This window comes from Microplitis demolitor, chromosome 7 (genome assembly GCF_026212275.2).
Source record: "Microplitis demolitor isolate Queensland-Clemson2020A chromosome 7, iyMicDemo2.1a, whole genome shotgun sequence".
Classification (NCBI taxonomy): domain Eukaryota; kingdom Metazoa; phylum Arthropoda; class Insecta; order Hymenoptera; family Braconidae; genus Microplitis; species Microplitis demolitor.
The window spans coordinates 18,253,729-18,266,372 of record NC_068551.1 but is presented as its reverse complement, the minus strand read 5'-3'; the positions used below and the strand labels follow the sequence as shown (position 1 = coordinate 18,266,372).

The following is a 12,644-nucleotide window of genomic DNA, read 5'->3' as shown; positions in this document are numbered from 1 at the left end:
TAAATAATAGCGAGGGTGGTGCTTTAAAAATTGGTTAGAGCTAATATAAATGTTGACCTACTTGCAGCGGTTTTAAACGAGTAACACGCAATGTGAGCACCTCCGAATGCTTTGGCCGGATGACCGGCCACACGACCACTGAACAAAATTATATATTATAATATTATTATTTTAAGAATATAAGCGTGTATGGCAACATGCCTATTACAATTTTATTTATAGCCGTAGTCGTAGACCTTTATCAAACCCGACAAACTTATGAGCTCACTCTCGTTTTATTGTCCCGCTAAAGAATCAGTCGACTGCGTTGTAATACTTGGAGTTGGAGTTAAGAGGGCTCTGGGTAGTGGTAATACTTTTATTACGAGAGCAAGGAGTTATTTTGTCGTACCGTATCGGGTGACTACTGAAAAAATTTATCACCTCTTGTCAGTTTTTGCAATCGTAATTAACTTTGTAAATCTTAACGTGTACAACCTATATTTTTAATTTGTCCTATTGTACTAACGATATAATACCTTACGTAATTTACATTTTATAAGAATTATTAGCTCTGAGATTTATAACTTTTCATTTTTTATAATTAGGTGCCGCGCTTTTTTAAAATGAATCAGTGAAAAAACCTACAAATCAGTGATGCCAATATTCACTGCGAGTCAGTCCCAAGTATATCACTGATTGGAGTACTTTTCACTGATTCATTTTAAACGAGTGGAAAATCGGGTATTTTCTCTAAAAAATAGAAAATATTTTTTGGAAATTTTCAAACAGTTTGAGATCAGTAAAATTGACCTGATGACTTTTTCAACTTCCCGCTATAAAAATTGAAAATTTTCTAAAAAACAAAAGTTATTGGTTTCGATCCGATTTCCAAAAATCGACTTTTTATCAGACGCTTTAATTTTGATCAGGATCGTCGTCGAAGAAATTCCATAGAAAATCTAGACTCAGCTCCTAGTTCGAAGACGTCGGGAAATTTTGGGGTTTTCCCTTAGGGTCAACCATTTTTCAGATTTTTTTTTTATATTTTTCAATTCAATTAACCGAAGATCATCATAGTATTTAAATTTTATTGAAAATATGAAAAAATTATTACAAAATTTTTTTCTTAGCATCTCATTTTATTAAATTACTAAAATTTTTTAATTTCCTTTTTAAATTTGTTTAACTTCAAATAATTACTTTAATTAAATTAAAATGTCTTGAATTATTTAATTTAATTTTCTTTATTACATCCATTAGAAAATTCTATGTAAAGAAAAAATTTTTTTTTAATAGCAAAATGTCAGAAATTTTTATTAAATTTTTCTGTAAAGCTCTCTCATATAACGTTCGTTTGTATGTAACCATGGAAAAAAAGTTTTAAAAAAGATTGTACTCAACTACCTCAACTGTAATCCTAGCGTACTTATAAAATGTACTTAATGCTCTTACTTACATTAAGCTAATGCTCGCAAAAAACATATTTTTTGCCTTTAGCTACTTTTCATCTCAACTTACCGCAGAACAACAATCAGACAAAAAATCATCAAACGTCACTGCACACTTTAATTTTTAAAAAAATAAATAAATAACTAGTGTATAACAAAAAATAAATGTGGCAATTGATTTATCAACAACTTGGTAGCTTTAACATAAATGACAATAAATCCAAGTGTGAAATAAAAGTAAAGAATGTATGCTGGTTGAAACTTATATACGAACTCTTAGCAATCTTGCGGTCTTAGTGGATGAATAATGTAAAGGGCATCAAGTTGAATGATTTAAAAGTAAAAGTCTCAAATGACAGCGAGAAAAAGGGGCGAGAAAAGTTTTCACGTTTTATACCTCTCGTGAGGTTTTGATCACAGACTACCTTATTTTTTTTTTTTATTTCTTCTTTTTTTACCACTTTTCGTATTTCTACTTGCTTATACATACAACTCACTGTCAATGTAAAATCGTATACTATTTATTTTTATTTTATTTATTATTCGTAGTCGTACTCGTATTCGTATCCGTATTTTTTATAAATGTTAAATCTAATACAGCCCACCCGCACCATTTACATTCAATCGATTTCTAATCTTAGCTTGCACATAAATCTTTCTCTCACATTAAATGAAAGATGAAAGCGCCGTTGGCACAGATAATAACCATTTAATAAATATGTTAGTCCAATCCCCGTATTTTTTATTAAGTAGATATTAATAATATGAATAATTATAATAATAATAACATTGGTAAGAGTAATAGTAATAATAATATATGCATCGATTAAATGGAATTTAGACATATCATGATATGAGGAATATGACGTGACAAGTAGAATGGGTATACAACACAAGTCTAGGCTCAGTCTTTATCTCGGTGCTATTCGCTTGTCGTTCGTTCCACGCCGATGAATAACACGAGTGATCGTTACCGCGTTCGTGCCGCGACCGCGAAATCGCCAACTAGTACATTTGTGTATGTATATATCTATGATATATGTATGATTGTATGTATGGTTAAATACGGTACAGGTTTCAGTTCGAGGGTCTCGCTGCACAGTTCATACTCACGGCTTCTGGGTCACTTGCATGTATATCTATATACTTTATTAGACTTTCTTCTCTGGCATTAATAAACCATAAATGGTGCCTGCGTGTCATGTACACTATTTTGCATTAAAGCAAATGTTACTTTCATATGCGGCTAAGAAATTTATTTTATTTAAATATTTGTCACCTTAAACAGAGTTTCTATTTATGAATTATATATTTTTTTATTTTTTCTATTTGTAATAGAACACAACATCGCTCTATTCGTCGTGATCCTGAAGTAAACAGACGATTAACAATTTTAGAATTTTTTTTTTGGCTATTTAATTAACAAAAAAAAATAAATTAAAAATATGCACTTGTAGAAAATTTTAAAAACTATAGGTGCAATTTTTTGAAATTAATTTTTTTTCTTTTATTTATTAGTTTTAAAAAAATCAAAAAATGATTTGTCTCATATTTTCGGTAAAAGTTTAAATATTTATTCAAATAAAATTAATTTTTTTAAAGTCAGAAATCCAAAATTTTTGCGGGAAAAATTGACATTGGGATTAATTTTAAATAAAATTTTTTTTTAATGAAATGTTGAGTATCAGAATTAAAATTTTTAATTGATAGATTTTTGAAATTCATTTTTTGTAATTTAGTCAAAATGTACAGGTACAAAAAATTAAGACTAACGTGTTAAGTTAACCGGAAATGATATTTTTAGTTTTTTTTTTTTTTTTTTTTGAGTGTGTCGGTCTGTTACGGAATTCGATAATTGAAAAAAAATTTTTTTTTATACACAACTTTTAAAAATAGAGTTAATTATTCCGTCAAAGCATAAAAAATAAAAGGGAAAATATTTTTATGTGTCAGGTAAATAAAAAAAATTTTTTTTTAATGAAGCATCTTTTTAAGTAACAGTTGCAGTCCGTGTATATATAAAACTGAAAAAATAAAACACTAAGCATATCCTTGGACGATCAAGTCCTGGGCTCTTTTTCCCGGCATCTGCCCAGTGTCACTCATCGAGGCCGTCTTTGATACGTATCGAATGAAACGTTGCGACGTTGAATTGAGCGATGGACAGGTGAGTTTCAAACAGATTTACCGACACACTTCTCTGCGCTCGCTGTTAATGAGTGCCGCACTCTCACGCCAACTAAAACCCTTTCGGCGTACACTCTATATACATATATGTATATAAAAATATATGTACATGCCCACCCCATATGTACACTCATTGCCACGCAATAAAGAACAAATACGAAAAGAAACTCGGCTCGCAAAGATACGTACCAAGAAAGAGAGTAAAGAAATAAAAGTACATAAAGGCACAGTCATGGTATGACCTTGCACATTTAAAAGTATTCGTCACACGACATATCACACTGTATGTTGTATACTTATATATATATACACTAGAGAGAAGTAACAGCTGCACGAAACTTTTCGCACCGTCTGGATACGAATTTAACATACATAACATATCTTAAGGTATTACACGTGTTTTCGAAAAATAAAATACTTAAAATTATTTTTGTGAAACTTCAAGTCCAATATTTGCTTTATTTTTTTTCGCAATTTATAGTGAAGACCAGGGCACCTCTGGGATTTACTAAAAAAAATTTTTATCATCAATTGTACCTACACGGAGAAAAAAATATAGTAAAAATTACAATCTTATAGTAAAATTTACTTATCTGTTTATGAATTTTTCATATAAATCATAAGTGTTTCAAGATTACTATCTAAATTTAGTAATTATTCCCACACGGAAAAAAATGAACTATAAAAATTGAGAATGACAAGTAATATAATGATAAAGTGATCAGTAAATATTATCATTCTAAATAGTAATTTTTTCATTTACGATTTAAATGTGAATAATTACAGGATAAGTAGGAAAATTTATTGTCTATGCAAGAAAAATTACTATTTGAATTTTAAAATTCCCCATATTGACAACCGAGGTCGGGTTCCGAGTTATAATTTCAAATAGTAATTTTTAGAGTTTTTTTTTTCGTGCATATTTTTTAGTAAATTTTACTATATTTTTTTCTCTGTGTACGGTACAATGAGACATTTAAAAAATTGAAGAAATTTTTTATCTTTCCCCGAAAAAATAACTTTCTTTATCAGAAATACGGATAGTTCATCGGATACAAGTAAAGTGAAAGTATGCATAGTAATTAAAACCAGCGAATAAAATTATGAAATTAATTTTCAATAACTTTCTTATGCTGCGGTATGAAAAAGTGTTTTTATTAAAATTATTGTAAAGCGATGACAGATTTTATTAAAATAGATAAAAATCGACTGTATCGAAGACTGAAAATCCACAAGCTTTTAATTATTTCGCTCTCCCAAAAAAAAAATCAAGTTAATGAACGACAAACCATACGAGAAAATCACGACATTGTTCATTGTCATTCGAACAATGAATAATTTTAAAAAATCATATTCATATGCCGGATATAATATTATAAGACATGCGTGTGAGAGTTACATCGTAAACTTTCATCCCGTGCGTCTCCATATAAAATAAACTATACACAATATGTATATGTATATAAATTTTCTCTCTATATGTTAGATAATCGTTATTTATATATCATTAAACTCGCTTTATACGTTCTTAGAGAAAATGTCTTTTACTATAATAAATAAAATAAAAAAAAAACAAAATCCATAAAAACATTCATGACATTTTCATGCTGCATATGAAAATGATTGCTTTCTATCGCCAAAAATAATTGTGAAAGTATTATTACAAAATTATATAGCGAAAATCGTAGCTCGTTATCTACTAAGCATGTGAATTTATAAATGATCATGGTAATAATAAATTAATATAATTTATCAAGATCCACATTTAGAATTATCCATGTCAATAAATAATTACCATCTGAAATAAATGATGATCTTTCAATTCGATTCGTTCCGCTGACATTTCACATTTACAATTCATGTCCAATTCCAAATTAATCAGACTTGATCTTAAAGTCTTACCACGACGTTGAACTTTGATACATTTTTAATAAACCAATAAATAAATAATTATATCTAATTCCAATTTTAAAAATAAATAAAATTATCTGAATCAATTGATCAGTAATTTTTAGTTTATAAAATAAATTATCCACTTTTAAATAAAAAGTAAAATATATAATAAATAAATTGTGAAATTCAAGCCTCAAACATTCACGCGATAGGTAAAATTGCTTAGAGATAAAAAAAATTTATATACAATACTATACATCTTGTAATCGGATTTCCTAGATACTTTATAATCTCTTAAAAATCTCAGCGTATTAAGTATCCGAACGCGTAAACACACCAGAGCAATGACTCGGTCGGTGTACCAGGGTATAGTACATACATAAGATATAGAAGTGCGTTATTTTCCCATGCAGGCGGCCTCACGGCATCACACGGAGGCACTCCCAGTGGTTGGGCTCAACTTGTACTCCCTAGTTGGTTGAGTTCTTCCATTGGATATAGCGAGCGACGTTGCGAATCAGATAGCGGCTAACTACAATCAGACTTTTGTGCGATCGGTAAATTGTTCGCTATTATAAAGCGTGTAGGCGCATGCCAATCGTCTATTCTCTCAATATACATATATATATTTATATAAAGGTAGATTGACTAAATGTATATTTTGTTGAGGTCGTGGTTGCAACACAACAGAGAGTAGAGTGCAACCACGTGGCACACCAGGCATACCGCGTTATGCACCGACTGCGGAAAATCAATTTGGTTTGCCTGATATTGCTATTAATATCAACATCATACTGAGCCGTACAAATGAACATTGGACTAGTTGGACTAATCAACTAATCATATTTGGACTACCTCTATTCAAAGTTTGTTATGTTTGTCCGATCAATCAAACGATCCATTGAATTATACTTAACAAATTAATAATGCAAATACTGCTGTTTTAAACTCCTTGAATGTAGATACATATATATAGCAGTGCATCTTGCATTATAGTCAGTAGGTTAATGACTTTAATCACATTAAACTACATTGAGCGGTTCTCGGTTGTTGGCTGTTGGATCTCAGCTCTCAGCAATTACACTTAAACAATTATTCTCTTCGGCGTATAAGGCCAAAGTGGAACGTTAATATTAATAGAATCTCCAGTGAATTGTGACCATGTATGTCTGTAGTGTACATTCGATATAATATAATCTATTGACAGGCATTCTCCTATCAAATGTCGAACGCTTAGTTCTCTTCAGTTATAACCTCTCATCGGTGTCCTTCTATTCTGTTGGTATACAATATACTTTTCAATCGACATATTGCGACACTTGTGCACAACCGATCAAATAATCCAATAAAACTTTCTGTTTCAATAAATACAAATATAAATAAATATAATAATAATAATAATAATAATAATCAATGTAATGGGAATGGAAAAAACGATAAATAGATTATACAAATTGGAAGGATTGTTTGAAAAATTTCGTGTGAACGAGTTTTTCAATTTCCGTAATTGATATCTCATGATTCGCTTTGATACTTTGATAGGTTCTATGCAATCCGATGTAATATATTTATAACTTATTATCGAGACGATGAAATTATATATTATTAGTATTTATATATGTATAAATATGTAATTATTTTCAATCCTCTTAAAGTATTTTAAAAATCATGCTCAGGGATACGGATGAGAGTGGGGCAAAAATTTTTCATTGGTACGAAAAGTACGGTCACTTTTTTTTTTTAACGTGAAAAAAATTTTACAGTAATTTGTAACGAACAGATGAGTAAAAAATTAAATTTAAACTTTTACAATAAATGGCACATTCAAATTTTTATAAAATCAAATTTATTAAAGTTTATTTAAAGGTCTTTTTTTACATTTATTGGAGATTTTGGAATCTAGAATTCATCAATGTAAAAAAAATTGTCCAATATTTTTCAGTATTGATAATCGATTTTTAATTTCCATTAATTCATTCAAATTTTTATTTTCATTGATCTCAAAATTAAAAAATAAATTATTAAACTTTTTTCACCATTTGTTTAAAGAACTCTACTCTATCCAATAAAATAATTTTTTTTATGTACCTGAAAATCGGAACGTTTTTCCCGAGACGAAAATAAAAAAACGAAATGAAAAGTAAAAAATCTACTGGATCTCGATTTCTGAAAAATTTCGCAGCCGAAAATTGCTGGCCACCTCTAACTACCCCTTAAGTCACCTTTAAAGTCAAGTTACATAAATTTTTTTGATTTTCGGTACGCGAAAGTGGAGGCAAAATCTCAATAATTCATTTTACATTTTCATAAAACAAGATAATTTACTTTAACAATTATATTTAAAAAAACTCACGTAAGAAGTTTTTGGTAAAATTTTCATTTATGCCAACATTGAATTTAATTATTTTATAAAAATTACTCAGTAATAAAATGAATAAATGAACGATATCTTTAGTAATTTGTCGACATTTAATCTCATAATACTACGCATAAATACACATAATAGTAAGCATATATTAACAATGCTTACACATACATATATATTGACATCATATATTTATACATATACACGTAGATCAAAGACATAAACATACACATATATCGAACTAGGATTCCGCTGTCTAATTGTCATGGTTAAATTGTCGACTGATGATTTGCCGACGACTAAACATTATTAACGACCTTTCTAATGGTTAGATTGACGTCGGATCGTTTCGCAAATGCACGTACATAAACTCTGAATCATCTAATTCTGTACAACGCATTAATACTCTCTAAAGTAATATTGAGTTCCGCATATCGACGTCTCTGGTCTCAGCAGTAAACAGCTACCGCGTATTAGTCCTCGTCTCGCTCCGTGCGTACAATTTTACAGCTTAAAAATAACAATAAAAAAATAAAAAACAAGTAAATAAAATAAACATGTATACAACAGCCTATAAAATAAATAAACATGAATATATATACACGATATCGTAATACTCAAGAGTGTAACATGTCTGCACAATCCTCGACATTTTTTTACGACAAGACGTCGACTAAAAGATACCAGCAGTAGCAGCCGGATAAATAGATCGATTACCGATTGGGAAAACGAGAGAAGGATATAAATGAGATCGATATTACACAGCAGCTGGATTATTTAAACTTGATGATCATTGTCGATCTTTATATGCACATACACCCTCGATACATTTAATGCAGCATTAAATTATTATATATACATATATATGATAGTCGTCTATTCTATACTCGGTACTAAATGTGAAAGTAAAAACCTAAAGGCAAAGAGTATTATATTCAATTCTTTATTAACATATGCAATAATCAAGCGCATGCACACGTGGGTGTATGCACACACTTTAAACTCCTCTATCCTACATAACTTTCTCCCTAGTTGTCTTTGTCTCGGCAACAGTTAATTCATGCTCTCTGAGCTAACCAATTAAATAACCAATTGGCTTTCCGATACAATTAATGGCACATTCTTATGCATTTACCTGCCAATCTCATGGGATCATGATCCGCAAGCGCACACATTTAGATCTCTCGAGGCGAATAAGTCAGCACATACTAATATACATACAAATATACATATATGTATTCCAGTGTAACTAAACTATTTACTAATACATGAGTTTAGTTGTACACTTGCGGCTCTTTTCTGTTTATCCATCGCGTCACACAAGATCAATTCCGCTATCCTGATGCGTACTGAATCTCTATACTCACATATAATGTGTATATAAGTATGGATAAATGTATGCAGTACGATAGCCAATTGCAAATACTAATTATACTTGATTCTCGTCGACATTTATCCACCTGGCGTAATCAAGTGCGTTTACTAAACGTTAGTTCGCGGAATGTAAACGATTATTTGTGTACTGAGATAAAGTCAGACGGTTGGTACCTAATACTACTAATACCATTACTTTACTCTTGCTAGTACATTCCATTAAGATACTGCAGAATGTGTCGTACTCCCTTAATCAGTTAATTAATTTTGTAATTTTTATTCACGTGCTCTGAAAATTATTGCATCTATTCATATAAATTACGCTCTGTTAATTTTAAATTTATCACAATTATTTTAAATTCTTTAAGCAATACTATAGTTATAAAAAAATACTTAGAATCGGGTATAAAAGTTATTGTACTCAGAACTATTAATAAATATTACAGACAAAGTAAAAAAACAAAGCAATTAAAGCAAAAAATTTCCACATCAATCGATAAAAAGACTTGATAATACGGCACAAGCTAATGATTTTTTTATTGCGTTCTGCATGTCGTTTAATTTAGTATCGAAACAGTCGTTACATATAGTGTAGAAATTTTTGTCAGCGCTAACACTCAAATTATTTGTTTGCGAATAAAAAAAATGGAGTTATTTCAATTATTGCTGTTATTAATTTTTGCTGGAATTAATATGTGTGAGATTATTAAAACTGAGCATTGTTTCTGTGTTCCCGCTTCTCAATGTCTCAATGAAAAAATATTTAATAACAATTCTGAAGTAATTCCATCTATAAGGTAAATTAAAAAGATGAAAACTTGTTTATAAGCAACGAATTATTTTATTTAAAACTTTTTTTTTCGCATCTTACAGATACGATGTAAAATGTGACTTACAAAACAATGTCTGTTGTAATATTAACAACATTTTGGAATCTTACCATTGAGGATACCACTTTATAAAAGCAAACTTACAACTTTATAAAAATGAAGTTGTGAAATTCACTACGAATTAGCGAATATGCACTGAAAACCAGTTATAAATATACTACGGGTTGAATTAATGATATATTTATAGCTAGACAAATAGTGACTATCCACTGATTCGCAGTAAATTTCACTAATTCATTTTTCGAGAGAATGTTGTAAAAATAAAAATGAATAAAAATTTTCATTTATATTAAATGAATTACTTTGATTACATTTTCATCAAAAACATTATTCTTATAATTTTTTTTAAGAAAATCGATGATTTTCAAAAATTTCGGGAAGTTATTCTTTTCACTCCCATTTGCGAAAATCGAAATTCCAACAGATGTCGACGTTTTGAGATTTTCAAGGAGCTCGAAAACAGCGGGAAGTTTTGGGGCTGGTCTGCAGGGTCAACTGGCAAACCAAATTTTTTTTTTTTTCAAAAACCACTGACACGACTATAAAATTTTAATTACTTTAAAATAAATTTTCCGATGATTGATGAGTAAAAATATACATAAAATTAATGAAAAAATAAAATAAAAGACATAGGATATCAGTGAGTTAAGTGTCTGCAGCGAGTATATTAATTTCACATTTAGAGTTGCGGTCGCGGTGGCTGTGGTTCTGCATGTTGTAGTTTCTATACATCTATATACATATATATTAGTACAAGCACAGAGGGCGCAACAATTCAGCGAGGGTTCGTTCGTTCACTGAGAGTGTAATGGCTGGTAATTAGAGTGCCATGATAGCAGGCTCCGCGAAACCAGTTATCTCACTACGTGCATCGTGCATACCCATCGTATCCTTTCCTTTATTTATCTCTTTCTCTCTCTCGGCCTTTAATGCCTCTCGTTCTCTTTCATACTCATCTATACAAGCAACCAACCAGCCAACCAACCAACTAAGCTAAGACTTATCCGTTCATTCTCAATTCTCTCACTTGCTCATCCTTCCTCTCTTTATCCCTCCACCTCTTTATATCCACCTTCGCGATCGTCGTTTTCCAGCGGCTGTCACGCTCGTCCTCTCTACTCTGTTCTGCCACCCTTGTCCCTTCGCCCTTCCCCTTTTCCTCTTTCTCATCTTCCTCTTGCTCGTAGTCTTGGTCTTTGCCGCACATACTAACTCTCAGTACATCCTCCCCAGTGTATATAAGATTGACGCCTCTTCTGCTAAATGCATCTATACGCATTCAGGGAAACGATTCCGCTCTATTCGCGCTCCTCCTGTATTTATGAAAAGCTCACCGACTGCATCATATATTATATACCACTTGCATTTACTTATCCTTATTAACCTCATCCTCCTTAGCTTCAATTCGACTTATTACTTACTGAAGGATTTACCGATTCACATGTGATTTCGCTGAACGAGTTTTAATGTCAATAATATGTTGAAGCTAATTTAAAATTTTGTTTCTTAATTATTTATATAAATTTTTTGCTGATGCTATTATATGGACGTAATTATGTTTTATGCGGGAATAGTATTACGACTCGTGTTGGGATTGAATTAACCAGAAACAGGCGTACCAGGAAGTTTAATATTACATAGTTCATTGGAATTAGTAAAATATTTTTTATTTACCTCTGATTGTAGAGTAATTGCAGTTTTCTGTGTGATTCACATCATCTCGCAATTCCCTGCATTACATTTATATTGAATCATTAATTTAAATTGTATTATTTTCGAAATGGAAAAAAAATATTTTTCCATCAGATGATAATAGAAATTTTATAGCTGAATGTATATGCATGAAAAAATTTACTGAAAAATGGTTTTGTGTCAGAGTATCAAATTTGAGAAAACGTAAAAAAAAAAAAAAAAAAAAAAAAAAAAAAAAAACTCATTTTTTATAATACACATATTGGCTTTTGTGCTCTATTTTAGTGAATTTTTCACTTAGTTTTTTAAATAGTATTTTTCTTTGATGTCGGGCTTACTGAAAAATAAAAGCTTGTTAATATGATTTCAATTATTAGAAGCATCGAAAAAATGTAACAATCGCTGACCCTTCAACTGGCTTGTATCCCGTTGTTTTTAACCTCCGTGATGCTCTGGACAGTATTGTAATTTTATTGCACTAAAAACTCAATATTCTAGTTTCATAGGAGCAATCAACCACGAATATGACTAAAAAAAATTTGAATTTTAAAAAAATTCAAATTGAATTAATTTTTATATAAAGTTATAATTTTCTATTCGAGAAACAAAAAAATTTATTTTTTGGCAGGTTCATATTATCTCAAAATTTTTACTATCAAAATTAATCTATATATACTTGAAAAAATATATGATCTGATAACTAGCCAATTCTGCTGACATATTCAATAGACATCGAAATATAAAAATTTTCATTCCAAAATAAAAAATCAATTTTCAAAAATTTATACACTCCCGCCTGTTCTGATATCAATT

At 30.1% G+C, this 12,644-nt stretch overlaps 2 long non-coding RNA genes across 2 annotated transcripts in view; both read left to right on the top strand.

The window, feature by feature from the left end:
- The window catches only part of LOC128668224 (uncharacterized), a 126,659-nt gene that overhangs the window by 41,320 nt on the left and 72,695 nt on the right, over positions 1-12,644 (top strand). The window lies entirely within an intron of this gene.
- On the top strand, positions 9,787-10,437 carry LOC103574141 (uncharacterized). The gene is made up of 2 exons (XR_549208.3): positions 9,787-10,046; positions 10,123-10,437. It is a non-coding gene; the product is annotated as an uncharacterized LOC103574141 (long non-coding RNA).